Source organism: Urocitellus parryii, unplaced genomic scaffold (genome assembly GCF_045843805.1).
Source record: "Urocitellus parryii isolate mUroPar1 unplaced genomic scaffold, mUroPar1.hap1 Scaffold_3685, whole genome shotgun sequence".
Lineage (NCBI taxonomy): Eukaryota > Metazoa > Chordata > Mammalia > Rodentia > Sciuridae > Urocitellus > Urocitellus parryii.
Window position 1 is genome coordinate 1 of NW_027553313.1, and position 20313 is coordinate 20313.

At 55.9% G+C, this 20313-nt stretch overlaps 11 non-coding genes across 11 annotated transcripts; all 11 read right to left on the reverse strand.

Annotated features, from left to right (window-relative positions):
• Positions 1-746: 746 nt before the first annotated feature.
• On the reverse strand, positions 747-838 carry LOC144252064 (small nucleolar RNA SNORD116). Its single transcript, XR_013342900.1, has one exon. It is a non-coding gene; the product is annotated as a small nucleolar RNA SNORD116 (small nucleolar RNA).
• A 1732-nt stretch (positions 839-2570) lies between these two features.
• LOC144252057 (small nucleolar RNA SNORD116) lies at positions 2571-2662 on the reverse strand. Its single transcript, XR_013342893.1, has one exon. It is a non-coding gene; the product is annotated as a small nucleolar RNA SNORD116 (small nucleolar RNA).
• Positions 2663-4391: 1729 nt separating this feature from the next.
• LOC144252045 (small nucleolar RNA SNORD116) lies at positions 4392-4485 on the reverse strand. Its single transcript, XR_013342881.1, has one exon. It is a non-coding gene; the product is annotated as a small nucleolar RNA SNORD116 (small nucleolar RNA).
• A 1730-nt stretch (positions 4486-6215) lies between these two features.
• LOC144252056 (small nucleolar RNA SNORD116) lies at positions 6216-6307 on the reverse strand. The gene has a single exon (XR_013342892.1). It is a non-coding gene; the product is annotated as a small nucleolar RNA SNORD116 (small nucleolar RNA).
• Positions 6308-8037: 1730 nt separating this feature from the next.
• On the reverse strand, positions 8038-8129 carry LOC144252065 (small nucleolar RNA SNORD116). Its single transcript, XR_013342901.1, has one exon. It is a non-coding gene; the product is annotated as a small nucleolar RNA SNORD116 (small nucleolar RNA).
• Positions 8130-9859: 1730 nt separating this feature from the next.
• On the reverse strand, positions 9860-9951 carry LOC144252066 (small nucleolar RNA SNORD116). Its single transcript, XR_013342902.1, has one exon. It is a non-coding gene; the product is annotated as a small nucleolar RNA SNORD116 (small nucleolar RNA).
• Positions 9952-11681: 1730 nt separating this feature from the next.
• Positions 11682-11773, reverse strand: LOC144252067 (small nucleolar RNA SNORD116). Its single transcript, XR_013342903.1, has one exon. It is a non-coding gene; the product is annotated as a small nucleolar RNA SNORD116 (small nucleolar RNA).
• A 1730-nt stretch (positions 11774-13503) lies between these two features.
• Positions 13504-13595, reverse strand: LOC144252046 (small nucleolar RNA SNORD116). The gene has a single exon (XR_013342882.1). It is a non-coding gene; the product is annotated as a small nucleolar RNA SNORD116 (small nucleolar RNA).
• A 1730-nt stretch (positions 13596-15325) lies between these two features.
• LOC144252047 (small nucleolar RNA SNORD116) lies at positions 15326-15417 on the reverse strand. Its single transcript, XR_013342883.1, has one exon. It is a non-coding gene; the product is annotated as a small nucleolar RNA SNORD116 (small nucleolar RNA).
• A 1729-nt stretch (positions 15418-17146) lies between these two features.
• On the reverse strand, positions 17147-17239 carry LOC144252063 (small nucleolar RNA SNORD116). Its single transcript, XR_013342899.1, has one exon. It is a non-coding gene; the product is annotated as a small nucleolar RNA SNORD116 (small nucleolar RNA).
• A 1730-nt stretch (positions 17240-18969) lies between these two features.
• Positions 18970-19061, reverse strand: LOC144252058 (small nucleolar RNA SNORD116). Its single transcript, XR_013342894.1, has one exon. It is a non-coding gene; the product is annotated as a small nucleolar RNA SNORD116 (small nucleolar RNA).
• Positions 19062-20313: the final 1252 nt, after the last annotated feature.

Below are 20313 nucleotides of genomic sequence, written 5' to 3' on the forward strand. Positions count from 1 at the left end.
ATCCTTGTGTGCTTTTGGTCCGCCCCGTGAGGCTGCATGCATGGTGGTTGCTGTGCATTCTGAAAGAGCATATAGGCAGTTTGGATCCCAGAATGGAGCCACCAGGTGGCCAGACCCTCCAGGGATGACTTCTCTTGTAGGACGGCACCTGCAAACCCGGTCAGCTTCTAGTTAGCCTTAGGACAGCCGCGAACGGTTGGTAGTGGAAAGCTAAGTGGGCAAAAGTACTAGTGCGCAAGGATTGTTGCCATGTGCCTGAAGGAGGTAGAGAGTGATGAAATTCCCCTCTGTGCCAAGTGCCTTTCATAGGGCTGGACAGGCGCTGAGGGTCCTCTCCTGACAAAGTTGTGGGGTTTTCATCTGGAACACCCAGCAGACCAGCACGGTGCTACTCGCCTTGGCAAAAAAAGTCTCCAGTCCACAAGAGGAGGAAAGCTATTCTCCTGTGCCACGGCCCAGGACCTCCTAGTACGGCTGAACCCTACCGCCTAACACCCACTAGGAAATCATGCCGGGCCGGCCAATGTCTTCCTCAACGTCTGGAGCTCTGGACCACCCATGCATGCCGAAACCAAAAGAGGACTGACCCTCAGAGGACTACAGGCTCGGGGTCCTAACGCCAGGTGAACTCGGCTGAAAAGGGCCTTCCCTTCCAGGGTCCATTCTGACACAGCCCCCGTCCAAAAAGGGCCACAGGGTTCTCCCCTCCACCACCCAGCTCACTGCAGCCCCCTACGTCTACGTGGTGACCTCACTTTCGATGAGAGAGACGGTATAGAGTTTTCACTCATTTTGTTCAGCTTCCAAGGAATGTTTTTGTGGGAGTCATCATCGATCCACGCTTGTGACCCTCACCCGGCAAGGAGCAACCTCGGTGACTTGGGGCCAGGAGACGCTTACCATCCTCAGCTACGAAGGGCCACACTCAGGAAACAGAGGGCACGGGCATGCGGGTGTTCCCCGTCCTCCCTGGGCATCTTCCCACAGCCAGAGGAGCCGGCGGCAACCTTTCACTCCTTCCGTGGAAACACGACCTGCCATGCGTATGCAAGGAGACAAAAGAGAGGGATGCCCATGAAAAACAACCATGACTGGCCTGCTCCGCAGCCTGCTGCTCCTCAGTTCACACTCTTTAGGGACTGCAGCCTTTTCACTTGCCCTCGCCATGCCGGCCTGAGCTCAGTTCCCATGTGGCTCTTAAGCTGCCCAACAAACTCTTCCAGCCACAGGAAACCCATCTGAGAATCTCCATCCAACTCTGCAAACCAATCTGACCCTGACTCCTTCCCTCCACGGGATGTCCAAGCAAGAAAGGGCGAACTTGAGAAAGCACGTCCTCTGGAAACCTCCTGTCTTTCTGGGCCATCGCCACGGGCATCTGGGAGCCCCAGGTGACGTCCATTCCAACAGGAGCTCCGGCCCCACCCACACGTTCCAATGCCTGAACCCCACAACTTGTGCAGGAGAGGAGACCCTCAGCGCCTGTCCAGCGCCTATGAAAGGCACTTGGCACAGAGGGGAATTTCATCACTCTCTACCTCCTTCAGGCACAGGCAACAATCCTTGCGCACTACTTTGGACCCACTTAGGCCTTTCCACTACCCAAACCGTTCGCGGCTGTCCTAAGCTCAAAAACTAGAAGCTGACGTCTCGGGTTTGCAGGTGCCTCCTACAAGAGAAGTCATCCCTGAGGTCTGCCACCTGGGTGGCTCATTCGGGATCCAAACTGCCTATATGCTCTTTCAGAATGCACAGCAACCACCATGCATGCAGCCTCACGGGCGGACCAAAAGCACACAAGGATACTAAGGCTTTTTCCTGAAGCACTTCTGATGCCCCAACTCGAGAGCCAACCATCTATCAGGAGGATCCATTAACAGAAGTGGCAGCAAAAGTACCCACTTGCGGTAAGACCCAGTTTCTCCATGTGCATTCCCTCTATGTCCATCTACTCATCCAGGCACTGGTCCCTCTGGAGACCCACCCTTCCTTCCCCTGGTGGACCCTGGCTCCAGCCAACATTGTGTGGCAATACCACTGGCAAACACTGTAGCATTTCCAGGAGAAGAGAAAACCCATCAGACTCCCGGAAACACCACGCCCCTGTGCATTAAAGCAGGGTCTCCCATGCTTTGAGCTGGGCCCGGCTCCGCCTTCCGACGAAAGTGGACCTCAATTTTTCTCTGGAACACCCAGCAGACCAGCACGGTGCTACTCGCCTTGGCAAAAAAAGTCTCCAGTCCACAAGAGGAGGAAAGCTATTCTCCTGTGCCACGGCCCAGGACCTCCTAGTACGGCTGAACCCTACCGCCTAACACCCACTAGGAAATCATGCCGGGCCGGCCAATGTCTTCCTCAACGTCTGGAGCTCTGGACCACCCATGCATGCCGAAACCAAAAGAGGACTGACCCTCAGAGGACTACAGGCTCGGGGTCCTAACGCCAGGTGAACTCGGCTGAAAAGGGCCTTCCCTTCCAGGGTCCATTCTGACACAGCCCCCGTCCAAAAAGGGCCACAGGGTTCTCCCCTCCACCACCCAGCTCACTGCAGCCCCCTACGTCTACGTGGTGGACCTCACTTTCGATGAGAGAGACGGTATAGAGTTTTCACTCATTTTGTTCAGCTTCCAAGGAATGTTTTTGTGGGAGTCATCATCGATCCACGCTTGTGACCCTCACCCGGCAAGGAGCAACCTCGGTGACTTGGGGCCAGGAGACGCTTACCATCCTCAGCTACGAAGGGCCACACTCAGGAAACAGAGGGCACGGGCATGCGGGTGTTCCCCGTCCTCCCTGGGCATCTTCCCACAGCCAGAGGACCGGCGGCAACCTTTCACTCCTTCCGTGGAAACACGACCTGCCATGCGTATGCAAGGAGACAAAAGAGAGGGATGCCCATGAAAAACAACCATGACTGGCCTGCTCCGCAGCCTGCTGCTCCTCAGTTCACACTCTTTAGGGACTGCAGCCTTTTCACTTGCCCTCGCCATGCCGGCCTGAGCTCAGTTCCCATGTGGCTCTTAAGCTGCCCAACAAACTCTTCCAGCCACAGGAAACCCATCTGAGAATCTCCATCCAACTCTGCAAACCAATCTGACCCTGACTCCTTCCCTCCACGGGATGTCCAAGCAAGAAAGGGCGAACTTGAGAAAGCACGTCCTCTGGAAACCTCCTGCCTTTCTGGGCCATCGCCACGGGCATCTGGGAGCCCCAGGTGACGTCCATTCCAACAGGAGCTCCGGCCCCACCCACACGTTCCAATGCCTGAACCCCACAACTTGTGCAGGAGAGGAGACCCTCAGCGCCTGTCCAGCGCCTATGAAAGGCACTTGGCACAGAGGGGAATTTCATCACTCTCTACCTCCTTCAGGCACAGGCAACAATCCTTGCGCACTAATTTGGACCCACTTAGGCCTTTCCACTACCCAAACCGTTCGCGGCTGTCGTATGCTCAAAAACTAGAAGCTGACGTCTCGGGTTTGCAGGCGCCTCCTACAAGAGAAGTCATCCCTGAGGTCTGCCACCACGGTGGCTCATTCGGGATCCAAACTGTGTATATGCTCTTTCAGAATGCACAGCAACCACCATGCATGCAGCCTCACGGGCGGACCAAAAGCACACAAGGATACTAAGGCTTTTTCCTGAAGCACTTCTGATGCCCCAACTCGAGAGCCAACCATCTATCAGGAGGATCCATTAACAGAAGTGGCAGCAAAAGTACCCGCTTGCGGTAAGACCCAGTTTCTCCATGTGCATTCCCTCTATGTCCATCTACTCATCCAGGCACTGGTCCCTCTGGAGACCCACCCTTCCTTCCCCTGGTGGACCGTGGCTCCAGCCAACATTGTGTGGCAATACCACTGGCAACACTGTAGCATTTCCAGGAGAAGAGAAAACCCATCAGACTCCCGGAAACACCACGCCCCTGTGCACTAAAGCAGGGTCTCCCATGCTTTGAGCTGGGCCCGGCTCCGCCTTCCGACGAAAGTGGACCTCAATTTTTCTCTGGAACACCCAGCAGACCAGCACGGTGCTACTCGCCTTGGCAAAAAAGTCTCCAGTCCACAAGAGGAGGAAAGCTATTCTCCTGTGCCACGGCCCAGAACCTCCTAGTACGGCTGAACCCTACCGCCGAATACCCACTAGGAAATCATGCCGGGCAGGCCAATGTCTTCCTCAACGTCTGGAGCTCTGGAGCACCCATGCATGCCGAAACCAAAAGAGGACTGACCCTCAGAGGACTACAGGCTCGGGGTCCTAACGCCAGGTGAACTCGGCTGAAATGGGCCTTCCCTTCCAGGGTCCATTCCGACACAGCCCCCGTCCAAAAAGGGCCACAGGGTTCTCCCCTCCACCACCCAGCTCACTGCAGCCCCCTACGTCTACGTGGTGGACCTCAGTTTCGATGAGAGAGACGGTATAGAGTTTTCACTCATTTTGTTCAGCTTCTCCAAGGAATGTTTTTGTGGGAGTCATCATCGATCCACGCTTGTGACCCTCACCCGGCAAGGAGCAACCTCGGTGACTTGGGGCCAGGAGACGCTTACCATCCTCAGCTACGAAGGGCCACACTCAGGAAACAGAGGGCACGGGCATGCGGGTGTTCCCCGTCCTCCCTGGGCATCTTCCCACAGCCAGAGGAGCCGGCGGCAACCTTTCACTCCTTCCGTGGAAACACGACCTGCCATGCGTATGCAAGGAGACAAAAGAGAGGGATGCCCATGAAAACAACCATGACTGGCCTGCTCCGCAGCCTGCTGCTCCTCAGTTCACACTCTTTAGGGACTGCAGCCTTTTCACTTGCCCTCGCCATGCCGGCCTGAGCTCAGTTCCCATGTGGCTCTTAAGCTGCCCAACAAACTCTTCCAGCCACAGGAAACCCATCTGAGAATCTCCATCCAACTCTGCAAACCAATCTGACCCTGACTCCTTCCCTCCACGGGATGTCCAAGCAAGAAAGGGCGAACTTGAGAAAGCACGTCCGCTGGAAACCTCCTGCCTTTCTGGGCCATCGCCACGGGCATCTGGGAGCCCCAGGTGACGTCCATTCCAACAGGAGCTCCGGCCCCACCCACACGTTCCAATGCCTGAACCCCACAACTTGTGCAGGAGAGGAGACCCTCAGCGCCTGTCCAGCGCCTATGAAAGGCACTTGGCACAGAGGGGAATTTCATCACTCTCTACCTCCTTCAGGCACAGGCAACAATCCTTGCGCACTACTTTGGACCCACTTAGGCCTTTCCACTACCCAAACCGTTCGCGGCTGTCCTAAGCTCAAAAACTAGAAGCTGACGTCTCGGGTTTGCAGGTGCCTCCTACAAGAGAAGTCATCCCTGAGGTCTGCCACCTGGGTGGCTCATTCGGGATCCAAACTGCCTATATGCTCTTTCAGAATGCACAGCAACCACCATGCATGCAGCCTCACGGGCGGACCAAAAGCACACAAGGATACTAAGGCTTTTTCCTGAAGCACTTCTGATGCCCCAACTCGAGAGCCAACCATCTATCAGGAGGATCCATTAACAGAAGTGGCAGCAAAAGTACCCGCTTGCGGTAAGACCCCAGTTTCTCCATGTGCATTCCCTCTATGTCCATCTACTCATCCAGGCACTGGTCCCTCTGGAGACCCACCCTTCCCTTCCCCTGGTGGACCGTGGCTCCAGCCAACATTGTGTGGCAATACCACTGGCAACACTGTAGCATTTCCAGGAGAAGAGAAAACCCATCAGACTCCCGGAAACACCACGCCCCTGTGCACTAAAGCAGGGTCTCCCATGCTTTGAGCTGGGCCCGGCTCCGCCTTCCGACGAAAGTGGACCTCAATTTTCTCTGGAACACCCAGCAGACCAGCACGGTGCTACTCGCCTTGGCAAAAAAGTCTCCAGTCCACAAGAGGAGGAAAGCTATTCTCCTGTGCCACGGCCCAGAACCTCCTAGTACGGCTGAACCCTACCGCCTAACACCCACTAGGAAATCATGCCGGGCAGGCCAATGTCTTCCTCAACGTCTGGAGCTCTGGAGCACCCATGCATGCCGAAACCAAAAGAGGACTGACCCTCAGAGGACTACAGGCTCGGGGTCCTAACGCCAGGTGAACTCGGCTGAAATGGGCCTTAACTTCCAGGGTCCATTCCGACACAGCCCCCGTCCAAAAAGGGCCACAGGGTTCTCCCCTCCACCACCCAGCTCACTGCAGCCCCCTACGTCTACGTGGTGGACCTCAGTTTCGATGAGAGAGACGGTATAGAGTTTTCACTCATTTTGTTCAGCTTCCAAGGAATGTTTTTGTGGGAGTCATCATCGATCCACGCTTGTGACCCTCACCCGGCAAGGAGCAACCTCGGTGACTTGGGGCCAGGAGACGCTTACCATCCTCAGCTACGAAGGGCCACACTCAGGAAACAGAGGGCACGGGCATGCGGGTGTTCCCCGTCCTCCCTGGGCATCTTCCCACAGCCAGAGGAGCCGGTGGCAACCTTTCACTCCTTCCGTGGAAACACGACCTGCCATGCGTATGCAAGGAGACAAAAGAGAGGGATGCCCATGAAAAACAACCATGACTGGCCTGCTCCGCAGCCTGCTGCTCCTCAGTTCACACTCTTTAGGGACTGCAGCCTTTTCACTTGCCCTCGCCATGCCGGCCTGAGCTCAGTTCCCATGTGGCTCTTAAGCTGCCCAACAAACTCTTCCAGCCACAGGAAACCCATCTGAGAATCTCCATCCAACTCTGCAAACCAATCTGACCCTGACTCCTTCCCTCCACGGGATGTCCAAGCAAGAAAGGGCGAACTTGAGAAAGCACGTCCTCTGGAAACCTCCTGCCTTTCTGGGCCATCGCCACGGGCATCTGGGAGCCCCAGGTGACGTCCATTCCAACAGGAGCTCCGGCCCCACCCACACGTTCCAATGCCTGAACCCCACAACTTGTGCAGGAGAGGAGACCCTCAGCGCCTGTCCAGCGCCTATGAAAGGCACTTGGCACAGAGGGGAATTTCATCACTCTCTACCTCCTTCAGGCACAGGCAACAATCCTTGCGCACTACTTTGGACCCACTTAGGCCTTTCCACTACCCAAACCATTCGCGGCTGTCCTAAGCTCAAAAACTAGAAGCTGACGTCTCGGGTTTGCAGGTGCCTCCTACAAGAGAAGTCATCCCTGAGGTCTGCCACCTGGGTGGCTCATTCGGGATCCAAACTGCCTATATGCTCTTTCAGAATGCACAGCAACCACCATGCATGCAGCCTCACGGGCGGACCAAAAGCACACAAGGATACTAAGGCTTTTTCCTGAAGCACTTCTGATGCCCCAACTCGAGAGCCAACCATCTATCAGGAGGATCCATTAACAGAAGTGGCAGCAAAAGTACCCGCTTGCGGTAAGACCCAGTTTCTCCATGTGCATTCCCTCTATGTCCATCTACTCATCCAGGCACTGGTCCCTCTGGAGACCCACCCTTCCTTCCCCTGGTGGACCCTGGCTCCAGCCAACATTGTGTGGCAATACCACTGGCAACACTGTAGCATTTCCAGGAGAAGAGAAAACCCATCAGACTCCCGGAAACACCACGCCCCTGTGCATTAAAGCAGGGTCTCCCATGCTTTGAGCTGGGCCCGGCTCCGCCTTCCGACGAAAGTGGACCTCAATTTTTCTCTGGAACACCCAGCAGACCAGCACGGTGCTACTCGCCTTGGCAAAAAAGTCTCCAGTCCACAAGAGGAGGAAAGCTATTCTCCTGTGCCACGGCCCAGAACCTCCTAGTACGGCTGAACCCTACCGCCTAACACCCACTAGGAAATCATGCCGGGCCGGCCAATGTCTTCCTCAACGTCTGGAGCTCTGGACCACCCATGCATGCCGAAACCAAAAGAGGACTGACCCTCAGAGGACTACAGGCTCGGGGTCCTAACGCCAGGTGAACTCGGCTGAAAAGGGCCTTCCCTTCCAGGGTCCATTCTGACACAGCCCCCGTCCAAAAAGGGCCACAGGGTTCTCCCCTCCACCACCCAGCTCACTGCAGCCCCCTACGTCTACGTGGTGGACCTCAGTTTCGATGAGAGAGACGGTATAGAGTTTTCACTCATTTTGTTCAGCTTCCAAGGAATGTTTTTGTGGGAGTCATCATCGATCCACGCTTGTGACCCTCACCCGGCAAGGAGCAACCTCGGTGACTTGGGGCCAGGAGACGCTTACCATCCTCAGCTACGAAGGGCCACACTCAGGAAACAGAGGGCACGGGCATGCGGGTGTTCCCCGTCCTCCCTGGGCATCTTCCCACAGCCAGAGGAGCCGGCGGCAACCTTTCACTCCTTCCGTGGAAACACGACCTGCCATGCGTATGCAAGGAGACAAAAGAGAGGGATGCCCATGAAAAACAACCATGACTGGCCTGCTCCGCAGCCTGCTGCTCCTCAGTTCACACTCTTTAGGGACTGCAGCCTTTTCACTTGCCCTCGCCATGCCGGCCTGAGCTCAGTTCCCATGTGGCTCTTAAGCTGCCCAACAAACTCTTCCAGCCACAGGAAACCCATCTGAGAATCTCCATCCAACTCTGCAAACCAATCTGACCCTGACTCCTTCCCTCCACGGGATGTCCAAGCAAGAAAGGGCGAACTTGAGAAAGCACGTCCTCTGGAAACCTCCTGCCTTTCTGGGCCATCGCCACGGGCATCTGGGAGCCCCAGGTGACGTCCATTCCAACAGGAGCTCCGGCCCCACCCACACGTTCCAATGCCTGAACCCCACAACTTGTGCAGGAGAGGAGACCCTCAGCGCCTGTCCAGCGCCTATGAAAGGCACTTGGCACAGAGGGGAATTTCATCACTCTCTACCTCCTTCAGGCACAGGCAACAATCCTTGCGCACTAATTTGGACCCACTTAGGCCTTTCCACTACCCAAACCGTTCGCGGCTGTCCTATGCTCAAAAACTAGAAGCTGACGTCTCGGGTTCGCAGGCGCCTCCTACAAGAGAAGTCATCCCTGAGGTCTGCCACCACGGTGGCTCATTCGGGATCCAAACTGTGTATATGCTCTTTCAGAATGCACAGCAACCACCATGCATGCAGCCTCACGGGCGGACCAAAAGCACACAAGGATACTAAGGCTTTTTCCTGAAGCACTTCTGATGCCCCAACTCGAGAGCCAACCATCTATCAGGAGGATCCATTAACAGAAGTGGCAGCAAAAGTACCCGCTTGCGGTAAGACCCAGTTTCTCCATGTGCATTCCCTCTATGTCCATCTACTCATCCAGGCACTGGTCCCTCTGGAGACCCACCCTTCCTTCCCCTGGTGGACCGTGGCTCCAGCCAACATTGTGTGGCAATACCACTGGCAACACTGTAGCATTTCCAGGAGAAGAGAAAACCCATCAGACTCCCGGAAACACCACGCCCCTGTGCACTAAAGCAGGGTCTCCCATGCTTTGAGCTGGGCCCGGCTCCGCCTTCCGACGAAAGTGGACCTCAATTTTTCTCTGGAACACCCAGCAGACCAGCACGGTGCTACTCGCCTTGGCAAAAAAGTCTCCAGTCCACAAGAGGAGGAAAGCTATTCTCCTGTGCCATGGCCCAGAACCTCCTAGTACGGCTGAACCCCACCGCCTAACACCCTTTAGGAAATCATGCCGGGCAGGCCAATGTCTTCCTCAACGTCTGGAGCTCTGGATCACCCATGCATGCCGAAACCAAAAGAGGACTGACCCTCAGAGGACTACAGGCTCGGGGTCCTAACGCCAGGTGAACTCGGCTGAAAAGGGCCTTCCCTTCCAGGGTCCATTCTGACACAGCCCCCGTCCAAAAAGGGCCACAGGGTTCTCCCCTCCACCACCCAGCTCACTGCAGCCCCCTACGTCTACGTGGTGGACCTCAGTTTCGATGAGAGAGACGGTATAGAGTTTTCACTCATTTTGTTCAGCTTCCAAGGAATGTTTTTGTGGGAGTCATCATCGATCCACGCTTGTGACCCTCACCCGGCAAGGAGCAACCTCGGTGACTTGGGGCCAGGAGACGCTTACCATCCTCAGCTACGAAGGGCCACACTCAGGAAACAGAGGGCACGGGCATGCGGGTGTTCCCCGTCCTCCCTGGGCATCTTCCCACAGCCAGAGGAGCCGGCGGCAACCTTTCACTCCTTCCGTGGAAACACGACCTGCCATGCGTATGCAAGGAGACAAAAGAGAGGGATGCCCATGAAAAACAACCATGACTGGCCTGCTCCGCAGCCTGCTGCTCCTCAGTTCACACTCTTTAGGGACTGCAGCCTTTTCACTTGCCCTCGCCATGCCGGCCTGAGCTCAGTTCCCATGTGGCTCTTAAGCTGCCCAACAAACTCTTCCAGCCACAGGAAACCCATCTGAGAATCTCCATCCAACTCTGCAAACCAATCTGACCCTGACTCCTTCCCTCCACGGGATGTCCAAGCAAGAAAGGGCGAACATGAGAAAGCACGTCCTCTGGAAACCTCCTGCCTTTCTGGGCCATCGCCACGGGCATCTGGGAGCCCCAGGTGACGTCCATTCCAACAGGAGCTCCGGCCCCACCCACACGTTCCAATGCCTGAACCCCACAACTTGTGCAGGAGAGGAGACCCTCAGCGCCTGTCCAGCGCCTATGAAAGGCACTTGGCACAGAGGGGAATTTCATCACTCTCTACCTCCTTCAGGCACAGGCAACAATCCTTGCGCACTAATTTGGACCCACTTAGGCCTTTCCACTACCCAAACCGTTCGCGGCTGTCCTATGCTCAAAAACTAGAAGCTGACGTCTCGGGTTCGCAGGCGCCTCCTACAAGAGAAGTCATCCCTGAGGTCTGCCACCACGGTGGCTCATTCGGGATCCAAACTGCCTATATGCTCTTTCAGAATGCACAGCAACCACCATGCATGCAGCCTCACGGGCGGACCAAAAGCACACAAGGATACTAAGGCTTTTTCCTGAAGCACTTCTGATGCCCCAACTCGAGAGCCAACCATCTATCAGGAGGATCCATTAACAGAAGTGGCAGCAAAAGTACCCGCTTGCGGTAAGACCCAGTTTCTCCATGTGCATTCCCTCTATGTCCATCTACTCATCCAGGCACTGGTCCCTCTGGAGACCCACCCTTCCTTCCCCTGGTGGACCGTGGCTCCAGCCAACATTGTGTGGCAATACCACTGGCAACACTGTAGCATTTCCAGGAGAAGAGAAAACCCATCAGACTCCCGGAAACACCACGCCCCTGTGCACTAAAGCAGGGTCTCCCATGCTTTGAGCTGGGCCCGGCTCCGCGTTCCGACGAAAGTGGACCTCAATTTTTCTCTGGAACACCCAGCAGACCAGCACGGTGCTACTCGCCTTGGCAAAAAAGTCTCCAGTCCACAAGAGGAGGAAAGCAATTCTCCTGTGCCATGGCCCAGAACCTCCTAGTACGGCTGAACCCCACCGCCTAACACCCTTTAGGAAATCATGCCGGGCAGGCCAATGTCTTCCTCAACGTCTGGAGCTCTGGACCACCCATGCATGCCGAAACCAAAAGAGGACTGACCCTCAGAGGACTACAGGCTCGGGGTCCTAACGCCAGGTGAACTCGGCTGAAAAGGGCCTTCCCTTCCAGGGTCCATTCTGACACAGCCCCCGTCCAAAAAGGGCCACAGGGTTCTCCCCTCCACCACCCAGCTCACTGCAGCCCCCTACGTCTACGTGGTGGACCTCAGTTTCGATGAGAGAGACGGTATAGAGTTTTCACTCATTTTGTTCAGCTTCCAAGGAATGTTTTTGTGGGAGTCATCATCGATCCACGCTTGTGACCCTCACCCGGCAAGGAGCAACCTCGGTGACTTGGGGCCAGGAGACGCTTACCATCCTCAGCTACGAAGGGCCACACTCAGGAAACAGAGGGCACGGGCATGCGGGTGTTCCCCGTCCTCCCTGGGCATCTTCCCACAGCCAGAGGAGCCGGCGGCAACCTTTCACTCCTTCCGTGGAAACACGACCTGCCATGCGTATGCAAGGAGACAAAAGAGAGGGATGCCCATGAAAAACAACCATGACTGGCCTGCTCCGCAGCCTGCTGCTCCTCAGTTCACACTCTTTAGGGACTGCAGCCTTTTCACTTGCCCTCGCCATGCCGGCCTGAGCTCAGTTCCCATGTGGCTCTTAAGCTGCCCAACAAACTCTTCCAGCCACAGGAAACCCATCTGAGAATCTCCATCCAACTCTGCAAACCAATCTGACCCTGACTCCTTCCCTCCACGGGATGTCCAAGCAAGAAAGGGCGAACATGAGAAAGCACGTCCTCTGGAAACCTCCTGCCTTTCTGGGCCATCGCCACGGGCATCTGGGAGCCCCAGGTGACGTCCATTCCAACAGGAGCTCCGGCCCCACCCACACGTTCCAATGCCTGAACCCCACAACTTGTGCAGGAGAGGAGACCCTCAGCGCCTGTCCAGCGCCTATGAAAGGCACTTGGCACAGAGGGGAATTTCATCACTCTCTACCTCCTTCAGGCACAGGCAACAATCCTTGCGCACTAATTTGGACCCACTTAGGCCTTTCCACTACCCAAACCGTTCGCGGCTGTCCTATGCTCAAAAACTAGAAGCTGACGTCTCGGGTTCGCAGGCGCCTCCTACAAGAGAAGTCATCCCTGAGGTCTGCCACCACGGTGGCTCATTCGGGATCCAAACTGCCTATATGCTCTTTCAGAATGCACAGCAACCACCATGCATGCAGCCTCACGGGCGGACCAAAAGCACACAAGGATACTAAGGCTTTTTCCTGAAGCACTTCTGATGCCCCAACTCGAGAGCCAACCATCTATCAGGAGGATCCATTAACAGAAGTGGCAGCAAAAGTACCCGCTTGCGGTAAGACCCAGTTTCTCCATGTGCATTCCCTCTATGTCCATCTACTCATCCAGGCACTGGTCCCTCTGGAGACCCACCCTTCCTTCCCCTGGTGGACCGTGGCTCCAGCCAACATTGTGTGGCAATACCACTGGCAACACTGTAGCATTTCCAGGAGAAGAGAAAACCCATCAGACTCCCGGAAACACCACGCCCCTGTGCACTAAAGCAGGGTCTCCCATGCTTTGAGCTGGGCCCGGCTCCGCCTTCCGACGAAAGTGGACCTCAATTTTTCTCTGGAACACCCAGCAGACCAGCACGGTGCTACTCGCCTTGGCAAAAAAGTCTCCAGTCCACAAGAGGAGGAAAGCTATTCTCCTGTGCCACGGCCCAGAACCTCCTAGTACGGCTGAACCCTACCGCCGAATACCCACTAGGAAATCATGCCGGGCAGGCCAATGTCTTCCTCAACGTCTGGAGCTCTGGAGCACCCATGCATGCCGAAACCAAAAGAGGACTGACCCTCAGAGGACTACAGGCTCGGGGTCCTAACGCCAGGTGAACTCGGCTGAAATGGGCCTTCCCTTCCAGGGTCCATTCCGACACAGCCCCCGTCCAAAAAGGGCCACAGGGTTCTCCCCTCCACCACCCAGCTCACTGCAGCCCCCTACGTCTACGTGGTGGACCTCAGTTTCGATGAGAGAGACGGTATAGAGTTTTCACTCATTTTGTTCAGCTTCCAAGGAATGTTTTTGTGGGAGTCATCATCGATCCACGCTTGTGACCCTCACCCGGCAAGGAGCAACCTCGGTGACTTGGGGCCAGGAGACGCTTACCATCCTCAGCTACGAAGGGCCACACTCAGGAAACAGAGGGCACGGGCATGCGGGTGTTCCCCGTCCTCCCTGGGCATCTTCCCACAGCCAGAGGAGCCGGCGGCAACCTTTCACTCCTTCCGTGGAAACACGACCTGCCATGCGTATGCAAGGAGACAAAAGAGAGGGATGCCCATGAAAAACAACCATGACTGGCCTGCTCCGCAGCCTGCTGCTCCTCAGTTCACACTCTTTAGGGACTGCAGCCTTTTCAGTTGCCCTCGCCATGCCGGCCTGAGCTCAGTTCCCATGTGGCTCTTAAGCTGCCCAACAAACTCTTCCAGCCACAGGAAACCCATCTGAGAATCTCCATCCAACTCTGCAAACCAATCTGACCCTGACTCCTTCCCTCCACGGGATGTCCAAGCAAGAAAGGGCGAACTTGAGAAAGCACGTCCTCTGGAAACCTCCTGCCTTTCTGGGCCATCGCCACGGGCATCTGGGAGCCCCAGGTGACGTCCATTCCAACAGGAGCTCCGGCCCCACCCACACGTTCCAATGCCTGAACCCCACAACTTGTGCAGGAGAGGAGACCCTCAGCGCCTGTCCAGCGCCTATGAAAGGCACTTGGCACAGAGGGGAATTTCATCACTCTCTACCTCCTTCAGGCACAGGCAACAATCCTTGCGCACTACTTTGGACCCACTTAGGCCTTTCCACTACCCAAACCGTTCGCGGCTGTCCTAAGCTCAAAAACTAGAAGCTGACGTCTCGGGTTCGCAGGCGCCTCCTACAAGAGAAGTCATCCCTGAGGTCTGCCACCTGGGTGGCTCATTCGGGATCCAAACTGCCTATATGCTCTTTCAGAATGCACAGCAACCACCATGCATGCAGCCTCACGGGCGGACCAAAAGCACACAAGGATACTAAGGCTTTTTCCTGAAGCACTTCTGATGCCCCAACTCGAGAGCCAACCATCTATCAGGAGGATCCATTAACAGAAGTGGCAGCAAAAGTACCCGCTTGCGGTAAGACCCAGTTTCTCCATGTGCATTCCCTCTATGTCCATCTACTCATCCAGGCACTGGTCCCTCTGGAGACCCACCCTTCCTTCCCCTGGTGGACCCTGGCTCCAGCCAACATTGTGTGGCTATACCACTGGCAACACTGTAGCATTTCCAGGAGAAGAGAAAACCCATCAGACTCCCGGAAACACCACGCCCCTGTGCACTAAAGCAGGGTCTCCCATGCTTTGAGCTGGGCCCGGCTCCGCCTTCCGACGAAAGTGGACCTCAATTTTTCTCTGGAACACCCAGCAGACCAGCACGGTGCTACTCGCCTTGGCAAAAAAGTCTCCAGTCCACAAGAGGAGGAAAGCTATTCTCCTGTGCCACGGCCCAGAACCTCCTAGTACGGCTGAACCCTACCGCCGAATACCCACTAGGAAATCATGCCGGGCAGGCCAATGTCTTCCTCAACGTCTGGAGCTCTGGAGCACCCATGCATGCCGAAACCAAAAGAGGACTGACCCTCAGAGGACTACAGGCTCGGGGTCCTAACGCCAGGTGAACTCGGCTGAAATGGGCCTTAACTTCCAGGGTCCATTCCGACACAGCCCCTGTCGAAAAAGGGCCACAGGGTTCTCCCCTCCACCACCCAGCTCACTGCAGCCCCCTACGTCTACGTGGTGGACCTCAGTTTCGATGAGAGAGACGGTATAGAGTTTTCACTCATTTTGTTCAGCTTCCAAGGAATGTTTTTGTGGGAGTCATCATCGATCCACGCTTGTGACCCTCACCCGGCAAGGAGCAACCTCGGTGACTTGGGCCAGGAGACGCTTACCATCCTCAGCTACGAAGGGCCACACTCAGGAAACAGAGGGCACGGGCATGCGGGTGTTCCCCGTCCTCCCTGGGCATCTTCCCACAGCCAGAGGAGCCGGCGGCAACCTTTCACTCCTTCCGTGGAAACACGACCTGCCATGCGTATGCAAGGAGACAAAAGAGAGGGATGCCCATGAAAAACAACCATGACTGGCCTGCTCCGCAGCCTGCTGCTCCTCAGTTCACACTCTTTAGGGACTGCAGCCTTTTCACTTGCCCTCGCCATGCCGGCCTGAGCTCAGTTCCCATGTGGCTCTTAAGCTGCCCAACAAACTCTTCCAGCCACAGGAAACCCATCTGAGAATCTCCATCCAACTCTGCAAACCAATCTGACCCTGACTCCTTCCCTCCACGGGATGTCCAAGCAAGAAAGGGCGAACTTGAGAAAGCACGTCCTCTGGAAACCTCCTGCCTTTCTGGGCCATCGCCACGGGCATCTGGGAGCCCCAGGTGACGTCCATTCCAACAGGAGCTCCGGCCCCACCCACACGTTCCAATGCCTGAACCCCACAACTTGTGCAGGAGAGGAGACCCTCAGCGCCTGTCCAGCGCCTATGAAAGGCACTTGGCACAGAGGGGAATTTCATCACTCTCTACCTCCTTCAGGCACAGGCAACAATCCTTGCGCACTACTTTGGACCCACTTAGGCCTTTCCACTACCCAAACCATTCGCGGCTGTCCTAAGCTCAAAAACTAGAAGCTGACGTCTCGGGTTTGCAGGTGCCTCCTACAAGAGAAGTCATCCCTGAGGTCTGCCACCTGGGTGGCTCATTCGGGATCCAAACTGCCTATATGCTCTTTCAGAATGCACAGCAACCACCATGCATGCAGCCTCACGGGCGGACCAAAAGCACACAAGGATACTAAGGCTTTTTCCTGAAGCACTTCTGATGCCCCAACTCGAGAGCCAACCATCTATCAGGAGGATCCATTAACAGAAGTGGCAGCAAAAGTACCCGCTTGCGGTAAGACCCAGTTTCTCCATGTGCATTCCCTCTATGTCCATCTACTCATCCAGGCACTGGTCCCTCTGGAGACCCACCCTTCCTTCCCCTGGTGGACCCTGGCTCCAGCCAACATTGTGTGGCAATACCACTGGCAACACTGTAGCATTTCCAGGAGAAGAGAAAACCCATCAGACTCCCGGAAACACCACGCCCCTGTGCATTAAAGCAGGGTCTCCCATGCTTTGAGCTGGGCCCGGCTCCGCCTTCCGACGAAAGTGGACCTCAATTTTTCTCTGGAACACCCAGCAGACCAGCACGGTGCTACTCGCCTTGGCAAAAAAGTCTCCAGTCCACAAGAGGAGGAAAGCTATTCTCCTGTGCCACGGCCCAGAACCTCCTAGTACGGCTGAACCCTACCGCCTAACACCCACTAGGAAATCATGCCGGGCCGGCCAATGTCTTCCTCAACGTCTGGAGCTCTGGACCACCCATGCATGCCGAAACCAAAAGAGGACTGACCCTCAGAGGACTACAGGCTCGGGGTCCTAACGCCAGGTGAACTCGGCTGAAAAGGGCCTTCCCTTCCAGGGTCCATTCCGACACAGCCCCCGTCCAAAAAGGGCCACAGGGTTCTCCCCTCCACCACCCAGCTCACTGCAGCCCCCTACGTCTACGTGGTGGACCTCAGTTTCGATGAGAGAGACGGTATAGAGTTTTCACTCATTTTGTTCAGCTTCCAAGGAATGTTTTTTGTGGGAGTCATCATCGATCCACGCTTGTGACCCTCACCCGGCAAGGAGCAACCTCGGTGACTTGGGGCCAGGAGACGCTTACCATCCTCAGCTACGAAGGGCCACACTCAGGAAACAGAGGGCACGGGCATGCGGGTGTTCCCCGTCCTCCCTGGGCATCTTCCCACAGCCAGAGGAGCCGGCGGCAACCTTCACTCCTTCCGTGGAAACACGACCTGCCATGCGTATGCAAGGAGACAAAAGAGAGGGATGCCCATGAAAAACAACCATGACTGGCCTGCTCCGCAGCCTGCTGCTCCTCAGTTCACACTCTTTAGGGACTGCAGCCTTTTCACTTGCCCTCGCCATGCCGGCCTGAGCTCAGTTCCCATGTGGCTCTTAAGCTGCCCAACAAACTCTTCCAGCCACAGGAAACCCATCTGAGAATCTCCATCCAACTCTGCAAACCAATCTGACCCCTGACTCCTTCCCTCCACGGGATGTCCAAGCAAGAAAGGGCGAACTTGAGAAAGCACGTCCTCTGGAAACCTCCTGTCTTTCTGGGCCATCGCCACGGGCATCTGGGAGCCCCAGGTGACGTCCATTCCAACAGGAGCTCCGGCCCCACCCACACGTTCCAATGCCTGAACCCCACAACTTGTGCAGGAGAGGAGACCCTCAGCGCCTGTCCAGCGCCTATGAAAGGCACTTGGCACAGAGGGGAATTTCATCACTCTCTACCTCCTTCAGGCACAGGCAACAATCCTTGCGCACTACTTTGGACCCACTTAGGCCTTTCCACTACCCAAACCGTTCGCGGCTGTCCTAAGCTCAAAAACTAGAAGCTGACGTCTCGGGTTTGCAGGTGCCTCCTACAAGAGAAGTCATCCCTGAGGTCTGCCACCTGGGTGGCTCATTCGGGATCCAAACTGCCTATATGCTCTTTCAGAATGCACAGCAACCACCATGCATGCAGCCTCACGGGCGGACCAAAAGCACACAAGGATACTAAGGCTTTTTCCTGAAGCACTTCTGATGCCCCAACTCGAGAGCCAACCATCTATCAGGAGGATCCATTAACAGAAGTGGCAGCAAAAGTACCCACTTGCGGTAAGACCCAGTTTCTCCATGTGCATTCCCTCTATGTCCATCTACTCATCCAGGCACTGGTCCCTCTGGAGACCCACCCTTCCTTCCCCTGGTGGACCCTGGCTCCAGCCAACATTGTGTGGCAATACCACTGGCAACACTGTAGCATTTCCAGGAGAAGAGAAAACCCATCAGACTCCCGGAAACACCACGCCCCTGTGCATTAAAGCAGGGTCTCCCATGCTTTGAGCTGGGCCCGGCTCCGCCTTCCGACGAAAGTGGACCTCAATTTTTCTCTGGAACACCCAGAAGACCAGCACGGTGCTACTCGCCTTGGCAAAAAAGTCTCCAGTCCACAAGAGGAGGAAAGCTATTCTCCTGTGCCACGGCCCAGGACCTCCTAGTACGGCTGAACCCTACCGCCTAACACCCACTAGGAAATCATGCCGGGCCGGCCAATGTCTTCCTCAACGTCTGGAGCTCTGGACCACCCATGCATGCCGAAACCAAAAGAGGACTGACCCTCAGAGGACTACAGGCTCGGGGTCCTAACGCCAGGTGAACTCGGCTGAAAAGGGCCTTCCCTTCCAGGGTCCATTCTGACACAGCCCCCGTCCAAAAAGGGCCACAGGGTTCTCCCCTCCACCACCCAGCTCACTGCAGCCCCCTACGTCTACGTGGTGGACCTCACTTTCGATGAGAGAGACGGTATAGAGTTTTCACTCATTTTGTTCAGCTTCCAAGGAATGTTTTTGTGGGAGTCATCATCGATCCACGCTTGTGACCCTCACCCGGCAAGGAGCAACCTCGGTGACTTGGGGCCAGGAGACGCTTACCATCCTCAGCTACGAAGGGCCACACTCAGGAAACAGAGGGCACGGGCATGCGGGTGTTCCCCGTCCTCCCTGGGCATCTTCCCACAGCCAGAGGAGCCGGCGGCAACCTTTCACTCCTTCCGTGGAAACACGACCTGCCATGCGTATGCAAGGAGACAAAAGAGAGGGATGCCCATGAAAAACAACCATGACTGGCCTGCTCCGCAGCCTGCTGCTCCTCAGTTCACACTCTTTAGGGACTGCAGCCTTTTCACTTGCCCTCGCCATGCCGGCCTGAGCTCAGTTCCCATGTGGCTCTTAAGCTGCCCAACAAACTCTTCCAGCCACAGGAAACCCATCTGAGAATCTCCATCCAACTCTGCAAACCAATCTGACCCTGACTCCTTCCCTCCACGGGATGTCCAAGCAAGAAAGGGCGAACTTGAGAAAGCACGTCCTCTGGAAACCTCCTGTCTTTCTGGGCCATCGCCACGGGCATCTGGGAGCCCCAGGTGACGTCCATTCCAACAGGAGCTCCGGCCCCACCCACACGTTCCAATGCCTGAACCCCACAACTTGTGCAGGAGAGGAGACCCTCAGCGCCTGTCCAGCGCCTATGAAAGGCACTTGGCACAGAGGGGAATTTCATCACTCTCTACCTCCTTCAGGCACAGGCAACAATCCTTGCGCACTACTTTGGACCCACTTAGGCCTTTCCACTACCCAAACCGTTCGCGGCTGTCCTAAGCTCAAAAACTAGAAGCTGACGTCTCGGGTTTGCAGGTGCCTCCTACAAGAGAAGTCATCCCTGAGGTCTGCCACCTGGGTGGCTCATTCGGGATCCAAACTGCCTATATGCTCTTTCAGAATGCACAGCAACCACCATGCATGCAGCCTCACGGGCGGACCAAAAGCACACAAGGATACTAAGGCTTTTTCCTGAAGCACTTCTGATGCCCCAACTCGAGAGCCAACCATCTATCAGGAGGATCCATTAACAGAAGTGGCAGCAAAAGTACCCACTTGCGGTAAGACCCAGTTTCTCCATGTGCATTCCCTCTATGTCCATCTACTCATCCAGGCACTGGTCCCTCTGGAGACCCACCCTTCCTTCCCCTGGTGGACCCTGGCTCCAGCCAACATTGTGTGGCTATACCACTGGCAACACTGTAGCATTTCCAGGAGAAGAGAAAACCCATCAGACTCCCGGA